This window comes from Octodon degus, unplaced genomic scaffold (assembly GCF_000260255.1).
Source record: "Octodon degus isolate 3935 unplaced genomic scaffold, OctDeg1.0 scaffold00037, whole genome shotgun sequence".
Lineage (NCBI taxonomy): Eukaryota > Metazoa > Chordata > Mammalia > Rodentia > Octodontidae > Octodon > Octodon degus.
Window position 1 is genome coordinate 8,428,204 of NW_004524613.1, and position 13,294 is coordinate 8,441,497.

The 13,294-nt window shown below is 40.5% G+C and overlaps 1 protein-coding gene and 1 pseudogene across 1 annotated transcript in view; one reads left to right on the top strand and one right to left on the bottom strand.

The window, feature by feature from the left end:
* The window catches only part of Ctnnbl1 (catenin beta like 1), a 189,438-nt gene that overhangs the window by 121,617 nt on the left and 54,527 nt on the right, over window positions 1-13,294 (top strand). The gene's annotated exons all lie outside the window — the stretch shown is intronic.
* Window positions 260-613, bottom strand: LOC101590054 (annotated as a pseudogene).

Consider the following 13,294-nt stretch of genomic DNA (forward strand, 5'->3'; position numbering starts at 1 on the left):
ATACTGCCATGTTCCTGCTTTGCTGTATTTGGGGTTTCTTATTTGTTTGTTTGTTTGTTTTTGTTTTGCTTTTAGGAGAGTATTCTCAGCAACCATTACATCTTTGTGTAAGATCTATTTTTTAAAGTCTCAAATTCCAAAACATTAATAATCCATTCTCTAAAATGTGATGGAGAGCTGTGATTAACAGAACACACATAAATTTTTGTCATATTAACAAAGTAAATGATTTTACTAAAAGATGTCACCACCATTTCTATCAGTAGTAACCATACAGAGGCCACTGGTTATAACCATACTGTCCATATTGCTGTGGATAGTATGGCTCTTGTCTATGCTGTGGGTAATTGTTACCCCAGGATTGTCCATGCCACTGGTTCGATCAGTTGTCACTTGACCACTCCTGTCTGCTGTTCCTACCTCTAAACCGTTGTCTTGCAACTGATTGCCTCTGTTTCTTTGGTTCCCACGAGCTCTGCTATTCCATTACTCAATAACTGGAGGGGATTCAGGGGGAGTGTTTCAAATATTCCTGGTATTCTTTATCATCTTCTATGAATCTGTTTGCAAACATCTCTTCAAAATTTGGAATAGCTTCGGAAGTATCGGTCATCCTGAAATTCGCCAGCAGCTATGTGTGTCTGGCTCTGGCCCAGCCCCTCCAAAACCCTCTCTAGTGCAGCGATATTGGATGGATGCACAGCAAGACTGGGCACCTTTTTCTGCTGTATTCGCTATATGCAATAAGACCTCACAACTTATAGGTTGTTTTCTCAGATAAGGAAATTAGCTTAGAAAGGAACTGTGTTAGTTACTTTTCTCATTGCTGAGACAAAATATACTGTATGCCCAAAGTTAAGGGAGAAAAGATTGATTTAGCTCAAAGTTTATAGAGGTTTCAGCCCATAGTTGGCTGGCTCCAAGACAAGGGCACATGGCAGAGGGGCAGAAATTTCTGATGGCAAAAGACATCAGCAACAAGGAAGGGATAGAGACAAGACTAGTGTTTCTGTCCCTTACATTGTATGGGGCTGTCTGTCCTAGGGAAGGGTGTAACACTTACACCTGTAATCCCAGCATTGGACCTTAAATCAGTTATAAAGTCTAGATTTCGCTGCCTCTGCAAAACACTGCCCTTCCCATGGCTGTATGAGGCTTTGTGGGGACATCCAGACACATAACAGGAACCAAACTGTGGTTCTACAACTAACCAGTATGTGACTTTAGACCCTTTGTTTAGCTTCCTTGGACTGTATTTTCCTTCCTGGTTTGTAATATGAGGCAACAAGACTACCAAACTAGAAGCTCTGATATCTGTACCTTCGACCTGATTGTCAGAGTTGCACTAGAATCCAGGTGATTCATCCAGGACTATGCTGTCATGATGGCTTTTGAGAGAGTTGATGCTGCATCCTGAGTGTGTTTGATGAAGGTGTAAAGGAAAACAGCCTCTTGCCAGCTCTTCCTCTGTGTTCATAGTATTAAGAAGCGACAGATTCAGAGAGCATCTGTTTTCCTTCTGAAAAATGTGACCAGTGGTGGGCTGTTAATAGTACATTTGCTTTAGAGTACCCACATTAGAAATTTGATAACATTATGTTAGCAAGGGCCATAGCTTGGTAAGACAGCTTCTAGAAGGCATGTTTGAACTAATGGCTGCTGAAGATGAGCTCTGCATCCTGAAGATACCAGCATCCAGAAGCAGAAGAGAACCTCAAGGAAAAAGCACAGCCCTACACCTCTTACCACCCTTGCCACCTGTTGCTACTGCTGGTATAATGGCAGGGTAAGGTGAATAGGGAGTCTGTGCAGGGCAGAGTGCTTTGGCTTGTCTTCCAGGTAGTCCTCTGTGTGCTGGCCCCTTCTGTTGTGAATGTGACAGGTTTGAGTGCAAAGCCAGAGCACAGTACCCCTCCAACCATTAGGAGTGTTTGCCACTATGCTCAGTTCATCCTAGGCTCCAGTGTGCTCGCTCTCCTCTGTCCACAGTGATTTTCCCTGTGGCTAGCTGGCTTCCTTTTAGTCATCATTCAGTCCTTACTTTAATGTCACTTTCTCCAGGAAAAGTATCATGCACCCTAAACTAGGATAGGACCTTCTACTAAATGGACTATTGATCCTAGAACTTAGTCTTTAGCACATGGTATTGTAGAACCAGTGGCCTTGTCACCTCTGTCTCCCATTGCCCATCACATTGCCCATCACATGTAGGAGTTGCACATTAAATGTTTATTGATTGCATAAATGAGCAGCTCCTTCCCTAAAAGACAGTTCATAGAGGACAACTTGGGGTGCAGCTTTCCCTAGAACCACACATGGTTAACAGTTGACTGCATTTCTCATTGATGATTGTTAGTCATACCTTCAATAACTGATCTTTCACCAAGATGGTTTAGAAACAAAAGTGAGTTGGTTTCTAGCCTTGTTTGACTTTGTCATATCAATCATGCCTTTAAGAACCCTGTTGTGTACAGAATTTTCTTATAGGTAAGCCCACTACCACCTCTAATTAAGTACAGTGCTCTAGGAGTCAGTATCCCAGTCCAGAAGGCCTACATTTATCCTTTCCTTTCTGGTCAAGCTTTAGCACTTTATCATACATTCTGGTTGGCTACTTTTAAGTTCATTCTGTCCCATTCTCCTCTCAGAACCTTCCCTAAACTCCTACAGTAGCAATGTAGCCTGGATCCACTATTGATAAACTTATAATCTTAGGCAAATTCCTAAACTCTGAGCCTCAATTATCCCATCTGTAAAATAGGATAGAGTCTACCACACAAGGTGGTTGTGAGGGTCAGGTGAAAAGACATACAGTAGGACCTTGGTACGAGTCACTTGTTGTTAATTGATTCCATAAGGCCTGACACAACAAATACAAAAAATGACAAGTACCAAACAAATTATTTTGGCTGAAAAGGGTAGCAAACAGTGAGGCAGTGGCCTCAACGAGTTCTGCCTTGCATGTTGAGTACCAAACGAAGTATAGGGACCAAATTTTCATGGCAAAATATGTTGAGTACTAAATTTGACAAGTTTCAAAGCACTTTCATAGCAGGGTAGGACTGCATACAGGTGGCCCACTGAATCAGTCGTTTCTATGTGAATGAGTTCCACCAGCTGTGGGTTGAAAGCATGCAGCAAGAGAATTGTGCCTGTGCTAAACATGAGCAGATTCTTATTCCCTAAGCAACGTGGTATTGCCCCTACTTCTATGGCATTTGCACTGTACTAGATATTATAAACTATCAAGAAGTAATTTAAAGTACAGGGAGGGTACCCATTGCTTATATGCATACACTCTGTGCAGGCTAGAACTCTTCAGTGTCGATTGCCTCGTGACTTGCTAGCCTTTCCAGTCAAAACAATTCATTTAGTAATTTCACTTTTGGAACTCATCACACCTCCTGGAAGCAGTTAACAAGTACCAGGGTACCACTGTATGCACCTTTAACTTGTGGTAGTTCTTAGTGTTTGTGTGTGTGGTACTGGGAATTGAATGCTGGACCTTTTTATTGGAGCTATATCTCTACCCCTTTTTTAAACTTAGTGAAATAGTCTTACTAAATTATCCATGCTAGGCCTGAACTCATGATCCTCCTGCCTCAACACCTCTAAATGCTGACTTACAGGTGTGCACCACAACAGTCTGATGTGTTAAATTTTTCTGCTCTTCAGTTGTGCCAGCATGGCCTTAGCCATATATATTTGCCCTTCTTAGCGGTCATGGGGAATGCTGGGCTATGTGAGGACTGGGAGAAGGCTGATTGCTCCACTATAACTGTGTGACGGCAGTATCAGGAGTCATTCCATGCTAGGTAGCAAGGTGCCATGAAACAGTGCTATTCTCAAAGCCAACAAAAGGAGTCAGGAGAGAACTTCTAGAATAAGATGACTCTAGAGTGGAGGCAAAAAGCAAAAACTGCCTTTATAACCTGGAATTGCTGATAATTTAGTTCCTCTTTTGTGAGTTGGGGTGGAGAAGGAAAAGAATTATTGTAATTGAAATCCATTCAGGTTTGCATAATAAAACCTTCAGAAATAGATCAGAGGAGGCACTTAGCTTGGGGGATGGGTTGGAAAGAAATAATTTGCCCTTGGGTGCAGTAGAATGACTGGCTGCCCCCTGGGTTTTATAAAGAATAGCGTAGCATATATTGTCTCCTTGGTATTACCTCGTTCAGAATAGGAAGGAAAACGAAAAGAGCTGGGATCCAGAAATGGCATCTGACCTTTACTTCCTGTCTCTTTTTAAAATTCTTATTAAAATAGGTCCAATTTTCCTTGTATTGCCTCATTAGGTAGGTGAGTTATTGAGTTTGTAGCACTTGTAGTTAATTGCGCTGTTTTAACATGGTTCCCCTGGAGGCTGTTAGAGCTGCACGGGCGTGAGCTTCCAAGCAGTGTGTAGGTGTGCAGTGTGCAGGCTAGGATTTGCACACATTTCTGCCTTATCAGCAGTGACAGCAGTTGATAACAGGTCACTGCTTTGAAGAATACTCTTCTGTCATTTGCAGAGAATTGTGAGTGATTCTGGTGGACTCCACACATCGAGAAGCGTATAGTTCCTCGTGTTTCTGGGAGTCCTAACATGGAGAAAATGCAAACCAGAGCTCCCATACCACCTGCCAGTTTTCCAAGAGGGAAATGGCAAAACCCTCCTTGCAGCCAGAAGACAAGGAAGTTTAGTCAACACAGGCAAAAAGAAACATATTTTTGGTCTCTAGTGTGATACTGACATTTGAGGTCAACTTCTGTCTGGGTAACAGAGATCCTAGGGTGTGACAGTTCTGTGTAGACAGGAACTAGAATGGAGTGTTTGTCTTTGGAGACTGCTCTTCCTAGGGTTCCCTCTCCAGGTCACCTTCCTCTGCTGCCATCATTCTCACCTGGACCCATGGTGCTGTAATGAGGCAACACAAGGAAAATTGGACCTAAGTCCTGGCCTGGGTAGTCTCATTTGTTCCTTGTAGCTTTAACCTCTGTCTCTCTGCTATAGACACCAGATCTTAAGTTTCATTTTCTCTCTAAATTTGTGGTTACCATGGCTAATAACCAGCAGATAACTCCACATGCATTGCATTTAAACTGGTTGTTCAAAAGCATACTTGTTCTTTCATTGCTCACCCATCCCACTTTTCTGCTTGTCCTGCCCTGGCAAGTGGCATGTCTTTCATCACCACCTACAGCGAAAATCAACACCCCATGCTTAACTCTAATATTCTCTATGTGTACCTGATATTAAGTCCTATGAATTCTGCCTCATAAAAATCTCTTGACTCAGTCCCACTGCTACCGTGTCTGCCTTCATCACCTGTATGAACTTCCCTGTACCCTTAATAATTCTTTTTACTGACCCAGTTTCCATGTCCTTTTAAAGCCTCAAAGTTACCACTCAACTGAGAGAGACACTCTCAGTCCTCAACACATTTATTAAGGAAGCAGGGAAATAGACATAGGGGAGAAAGCAATTCTACAGATATCTACCACTAAACTGTATGAGCAATTACAAATACAAAATAGATGACAGTGTTTCATTATTAAAGGGAACAAGAGAACAAGAATGCTTCAAAAGGAAGATGGAAGGCAAATGATGACACAGATTAAAACAGGATGTTGGAATTTTAGCCTGCCAGTTCATGTGTAATTACTACTATACTCAGTATCTGCAGGAATGTTTTTATATATCTGATCGTATTGGATCCTTACAACAGCCCTGCAAGGTCAGTGTTGTTTCTCATTCGGAAAGTGGGGAAATTGTAAACTTCAAAAAAACTCATCACTTTAGGTCACACACTTGGTAAGCAGCTGAAGGAAGATGCAGATTCCCTCAGATTTTTTGTTTTATCCTTTTTTTTTTTTTTTTTTGAGTAAGGGTCTACAGGGTCTATGGGATCTCACTATGTCAGACTCATAGTGATCCGCCTGTGTTCAGCCACCCAAAGAGCTGGGATTACAGGCACGTACCGCCACGTGCAGTCTCAATCACCATTTCAGCACACCCCGGGGGCAGGGCTGGCACTCCGGCTGCTGGGTCTGCCTAAGCTGAGCTATTTGGCTGGCCCTTCCCTCAGTTTTTTTGCAGAAGTCTCACACTCATTTCACAAAGGTATTGCCATTAGGGTTTGCTCTCATGGGTCCAAACTGGCTTGTTCTCTTGATTGCTGGAATATCAAAAGAGTTCTTGATCATAAGACCTTGGTTGTTATTCTGGCAATTTGGGAGTCATCATGGTGATAGGGACTGTGACTTATCCTTTTGAACTGCACAGATTCTTAGGATCAAATGGCAAAGTGACTTGGTGAAATTATTAAGCATTTTTTATTATTAAGCATTTCTGATACCTATCATATTGCTCAGTGCATACCAATGCTCACTGCATTGTAATTGCTTAACTAAATATTGTGTAACTTAATAAATTAACCTCTTTTAACACCAACATCCTATGAATTGGCTATAGTCATAATCAGATCACCTGCCAGTAGTTACAAGCATTGTGGAGTTCATAGTACCATGGTAACCAATTTATGATTCTACCATGAGGCAGCTAGCTGCTTAGCATCTGTCTATACTAGTGTTCAATACATAGTTATTTCTTCATCTAGAATAAAGTTAACACCTTTTTGGATTGTTGTGAGAATTGAGTGACATCTGCAAATCTAACATACTGGGGTAGGGAGTTATAAATGTTAGTTTATTATGGATCATGATTTTAATACTGACCCCAGACTATAATAAATGTTATACTAGGTTTTGTGGAAACCCAGAAGGAGGAGTATCCTAGGGATTTTGGAAAGGCTTAAAAGAGGAAATGCCATTTGAGTGTTCTTTGAAGGATGAATAGTAGGTTGTTTCTGTATTGTTGAGGGGAGTGGCAAATAGACAAGTTTAGTGGCCATGGATATAAACTAGTTTAGCTAGTTACTATGATAAAGATCTGGATGCTTAAGTACATGGGTTAGGGATTAAAATGAGATTTGGGGCCAGACTTGGTGGCACATACCTATAATCCTAGCACTCCGAGACATTAGGATTGCTGCGAGTTTGAGGCCAGCCTGGGCTACAGCATGAGTTCAAGGCCAGCCTGAACTGCATTATGAAAACCTCTCAAAAAGATCAAACCAAATAAAAAGGAAAAGAAAGATGAGACTTGGCTTGTACTGGTGCTGCTATTTGCAAGCTTTGTGACTTCGGGAAAATTGCTTAACCTCGCTAAACAAATATTTTCCCCAATTATAAAATTGAAATAATGTTAGGATCTATCTCATAAGGGTGATAGAAGATTAAAGGAAATAGTATAGATTAAACACTTAATACAGGGCCAGGGCGATATCTCAGTAGAATAAGTGCTTGCCTGGCAAGCACAAGATCCTGAGTTCAGTCCCTGGTACTGCAAAAAAAAAAAAAAAAAAAAGCTTAATACGGGTTTAAGTATCACTGCTTGGTTACTATCAATCATTTTCTCATATGAGACTGGAATTGTGTTCCTCTTCTTTATACGTGTTGATGATTTAAGAAGTATATATGTGCCTGAAAAAAAATCCTTTCCTTCCCCAATCTGCCAGTCTTGGATATGGGCTGTGAAATATGCCAGTCCTATGTAGAATGTAATACCAAAACCTGCCCGGAGAGAATATGGCAAGAAGCCCCAACTCTCCATTCTCTTGTATATAAGTATATAAAAGTGATTTCAAAGATTCTTTTCTCCATTTTTATATTTTCCAAACTTGAAACATCACAAGAGTTAGTCATAGTAATCAGAACAATGAGCAAGTGAAGAGTAAACAGTATTTAATTTTAAGAATAGCAGCTAGCCATGTACTAACCACTTTATGTGAAATAAGGATGAAATACTGTTTTTTTGTTGTTGTTGTTGTTGTTGCTATTTGAAAACCTTGTAATTGAATAGTTTCTAGATCAATTCCTTTTCTCTCCCTCCAGCTGCTTGTCTCATTTGTGACCTCATAACAAAATAGAAGGATGCTGAAATAAGCAGTGTGCTTAGGCTTGGGGTTTCTCTCCTCAGGCTTGAGGGGATGATTTTGAGTGCTGCACATCTGGCTTGCTATCTGGTTCAAGTTGTTAAGGACTTACCCACAGGTCTTCCCCAAGTGGAGCACAGCACACTTGTTTGCCATTAAGAAAGACAGACGAAGAATGTATTTGCCATCCTGGAAGCAACTCTTTTATTTGTGGGAAGGGAAGAAAATAGGCTAATGGCCCGTGCACATTTATTGAGCATCAACTGATATACTCAGGGATTTACAGATGTCCATACTTTATGAATTAGGTATTTCTACCTTCTTTTTATAGGTGAGCCTCAGAGAGGTTGTTAGTTACTAAACACCTTTTGGTAGGAAAGTGACAGCAGCAGAATTTGAACTTAGGTTAGTTTCTAAAGCTTCTACAAACAGCACAGTGGCTCTAGGTCTTCTGGATTGCAATCCACAGGCAGCACAGGGTCATTGGAAGAGGGTTGTTTTTTAGTCAGATAGATCTGGCCTCAAAGCCCAGCTCTACACACCAACAAGCTAGTGGCCATAGGCAAATTATTTATTTTCTTTGGCCCTTAAATTCCTCTTGAAACAGACCTGATAAAACCTTCCCAAAATGTTCTTCAAGGAATAACAATTGTGATCATGTAGACATTCAATAAATGATAATGTAGTCAGTGCTTATTAACTTCCTTCAGAAAGTCCTCCCTCCCCTCCCAGTTTCAGTGTTTACTTATAGAATGCAAGCTTTCTTTTGTGGGTATGAAGTCCAGCTATGAACCAGAACTCCATGTGGATGGGCTTGGTCATGAGGGGAACTACCAGAGAGAACAGACAGCTACTGTTATTCATGGTATCTTATTTCCCTGCACCATCAGTTATGTTACTAGCTGTTGTAGCCCTTTGTGTATTCATTACTGTTTCAGTGATATACCAGACACCTCCGTTTCAGCTCCAGGCCCCCATTCTAGAGTGCCCTTGCAGAGGGGCCTGTAGTTATGAACTGGACCCATAAGGCAAGTAGGTGAGGCCTCATTCATTCTTTCCTTAGACAAACCACTAGTACTTGCTTTGTGCCAGACTTGGTGTTTAGATGGAAGGTGAACAGGCTTAACAGCCCAGCAAGGGAGACAAAGAAACCCACATTTAGCTTACAAGGTAAAAATGAAAGATGAATGAGCTCACAGCCCCGTGAGGAAACACACATAGAAACCTGCATCTATGGGGCCGGGGAGATAGCTCAGTAGAATAAACTCTTGTCTGGCAAGTGCAAGGGCCTGAGTTCAATCCCTGGTTCTGCCAAAAAAAGAAAAGAAACCTGCATTTATGTTACTAGGTAAGATCTAGAAGGAAGTGGGAGGCACTGTGGAGCTTGGAAGAGGGCTTCTGATGGAATCTGGGTGGTGAAAGAACAGGTGGAGTTAGGAATAGCTCTTCCTGACCCTCCCCCCAGTAAAGCTCCTGAGCCCAACCTTTGGTAGGTGTTGATCAGGCAAAGGAGTGCAAAGTGAAAATGCAGCATGTATGAAATAAAAGTTGAAAGATACTGATCTTATGCTATTATTATTCAAAAAGACTCCCTCCTATTTTTACAGGTCATTGATATAGCACTAATTTCAGTTATTTGATTATTTCAGCTATTATAGCACAAATTCAATTTTCATATTGAGGGCATAAATGGGAAAAGTAAAGGAGAAGCATTTATTACTCCTGTTTTTCTTTTGTGTTTTCACTTTGCCAAGAAGAAACTTAGCTTTTTAGTGACAGCACCAGCTGAATTCTTATTTGGAAATAGAATTTTCTTCTGGTGTGTTTGTTATTTTGTCAGTGTGACTGTGTTAGTTTTCATTTATAATCTTGATTAAATTTTATAGAAATGGTTTAGTATGTAATTGTCTCCTTTATAGAAGTAAAACAAATACTTGCAGTGTAGAAGCAACAGTAAAGAAATAGGCAGATCATTTTAGGTTATTTCTGTAACACTTTTAGTTAGTGCCAAAATAGGGAAATAACTGAGAAACTAAACAGTAATTAATTGTGGACCATGGATGACTAAAATTGACCACATACTGTCTACTGGGCTTTGCTTCTTATTGTTACCATTTGGGGGCCACTTTTGTTCTTAATACTCCATAGGCTTTTACACGTTTTATCTCATTTCACCTGATCCTTACAGTACGTTATTGTGTGTGTTATTGCTGATACTTTCAGATGAGAACACTGAGGCTCAGAGAACGTAAGTTCCCAAGATTACACATGGCATTGCTAGGAATTGAATCTAGGATTTTTTATGGTTTCCAAAAACTATGATATACATGCTCTTCCGGGTTTTTAATTATAAATTAAGATTACTCATCTGTAGTGAGACTAATTTAAGACTGCTTGGTGGCTTTTCCTATCCCATTTCTTTGTCAGTTGTACAGCCACCAGTACTGCATAAATAACCTTCATTTCTCAGCCCTAAACCCATTTGCCTTCCCTGACTTTGTTAGCTTTTTGTTGGCTTCATACTTAGGCTCTAGCTGCCTACTCTATCCTGTCTACTCATGCTCTTCCACAGCTGGTGCTCAGCACTGCACAGCCTCTAGTTACTGTCCCCAACACGCTGTCTGTTACCTTGCAGTTGCCTGACCTGAGGAAAGGCTTCCCTTGGCACTCAGGCCTCTCCCTTGCCCTGCCCCCAAAAGACATGAATGTGCAACTGTTTATCTGCTGATTCCTGTCACTTGGAGAGCTTTGGCAAAATACCCATGCCTAGGCCCCACCTCAGAAAATCCCAAGCCCTGGAACTTCAAGTATCAGTGTTTCTAAAAGTTTCCAGATCCTGTTGCTCAGCTCGTATTGAAACACTGTTCAGAATGCCCAGAGCACAAGTCTTGGTAAGCAGCCTTTGTACCTTCTCTGTCAAGACTAGATGCATGACATGTGTATCTTTTGGGAGGCTTATTTAAAGCAGCTCTATTACTCTTTCTGAATAAACCAATACAGAAAATTCAAAACATGTGGCGAAGGATGGAGGGAAGGTAAAAACTATCCCCAACTTCACACCTGGAATTAACTATTGGAAATAAGGATACCATTCATTCAAAATCCATTTTGGAGTAGAAGCTATATTCTATGCAATTATGTATAAAAGGAATCCTCATGTATATCTACTTTGAAATTACTGTTTTTAACATCTGGGGCAAGTTTGACAGTCATTAGCTTTTAATACAGTCAGAGCTAGACTATGTGTTTAGAAGGCAGGCTAAATCTCAGGTGAAATGATTCGGAGGTGACAGCAGTTTGGAGAGGTGAGCTGTGCTTAGGTGGTAATGATGGCTCTTCCAAGTAGTATTGTAAATGTGCTCACACTTTAGGATGGTAAGGAAATGACTTGTGAACTAAAGGCTTAATATGTCCAAGTTCATTTGGTTATGGCATAAGAAGTGAAGCTGCCTCTCAAATAGTATTTTTTAAATGTGTAAATATTTGAATTGCTAGACATGTTAACATCTAACAACATACAGTGTGAGGAGAGAAAAACTAAAAATCATCTTGTATACATTTCACTGCTCATAAAGAATATAATTACATGTGTGAGGTGTTTGTTAGTGTCCTTTTTCCTGAACTTTTGTAATATTAGGTGTGATTTTTATATGCAGCAACCTGCAGGTTGCTGAGGAAATGTTCTGTGTATTTAATCATGTTGCAGTCTTGTTTTTTGGTGTGTGTGTGTGTGTGGTTTTTTTTTAATATAATAGGAAAATGTCTGGCTTGTTTCTGTAGCCAGATTGATTTTGCTTGTGGGTGTCCAGATGCTGATGAGCTGTAATTAGCATAAGAAGGAGGCTGGGAAGATGTTGAACAGTCTTTGTAGGTAGCCAAACAAAGGATCCCAGAAGAAAATTTATTCTCAGCTCTCAGTTTGGAGAGAAATAGCCCTTTGCTCTGGCTGATATTGTCTATTAGAGAAAGTGTGTGTTGGGTTGGGTGGGTCACCATTGAGGAGGGAATTGAACCTTGCTGTGAACTGGCGGGAAGGCGTGATTTCTGTAACTGAGCCTCTATTTGTGAGAAGTGACTTTAGATACCTTCAGTAGCCCAGAAGCGAAGAGCCCTGAGCTGGTGTAGAAGGCTAGATTTGCATTTCTCCACCAAACTCTTGCGCTTGGGCTCTGTGACTTGGGCAAGTCATTTGCTTTCTCTGAACTTCAGTTTTCTTACCTTTAGGATGGAGACAGTAACATTTCGTAGCATGTGGGACTTGGACAATTTTGGAAGAGTACACTGTACACTATAGAATTAGGCACAAGTGTTCAAGGAAGGTGCTGTGTATCTCATTCAGTGTTCTGCCCTGTATCTTCTACATCCTTGGTACTTATTCTTTGTAACATTGCTTTCCTCATCCCTAGCTGTAAAGGAGAGAAAAAAAAAAAAAAAAAAAAAAAAGATTGTTAATGCATTTCCTGTTTAGTACAGGGTTGCCATAAAACAAATTAAGCATATTATTTTGATAATCACTAAAAAGTATGTCCACAACTTTCTTAAATGTATTGATTACTAATAAATCATGTCTGTGTTAAGTATGCCTGCTGGCTTATCAACTTGTAGAGTAACAGTGTTTGCTATGCCGCTTCACAAACTGATTTTCCTAAAGTATGAAATCACTGCTGGTGGTAGTGGTGACTCAAATTTATGAAGTATCGCTGTGTGTGCATGATGTCATTGTCCCTAACTCCAGCCCTGTGTGGTATCATTAGCTTGCTTTATTACTAAGGAAACACCCTCAAAGAAGTTAAGTACTTTTTCAAATTGTACACACTGTTTTAAATTAGTATCTGCAAAAACCTAACACCATAATTCTTAATCTGTGCTTTCATCTCTCAAGGAGACATCTAAAACCAGAAAGTTAAATGACTTTTAATCACCAAGGCAACAATCCAGTAACTGGCTATTTCTAGAAATAGCAGGGGAAAATTTATGATACTGACAGGGCAGGAAAGCTCTGTCACCAAGGGTTTGGGGCCGTGTGTGTGTGTGTGTGTGTGTGTGTGTGTGAGAGAGAGAGAGAGAGAGAGAGAGAGAGAGAGAGAGAGAGAGAGGAGAGATTGAGTAATATGAGATGTGAATTTTTTTGTAACTTCATTCTTAATTTTTAGAACAATGAACCATGTTCCAATAAGGTTTTTCTGTAATTTCATACTGAGTTAGAGGTGCTTTTCTAAACTCTCAGCTTGGCAGGGATCTCAGTAGCAGTGTAGTTGGATAAACACAGCCTTTAGAATATGCAGACCTGGGCTGGAGAGATGGCTCAGTGGTCT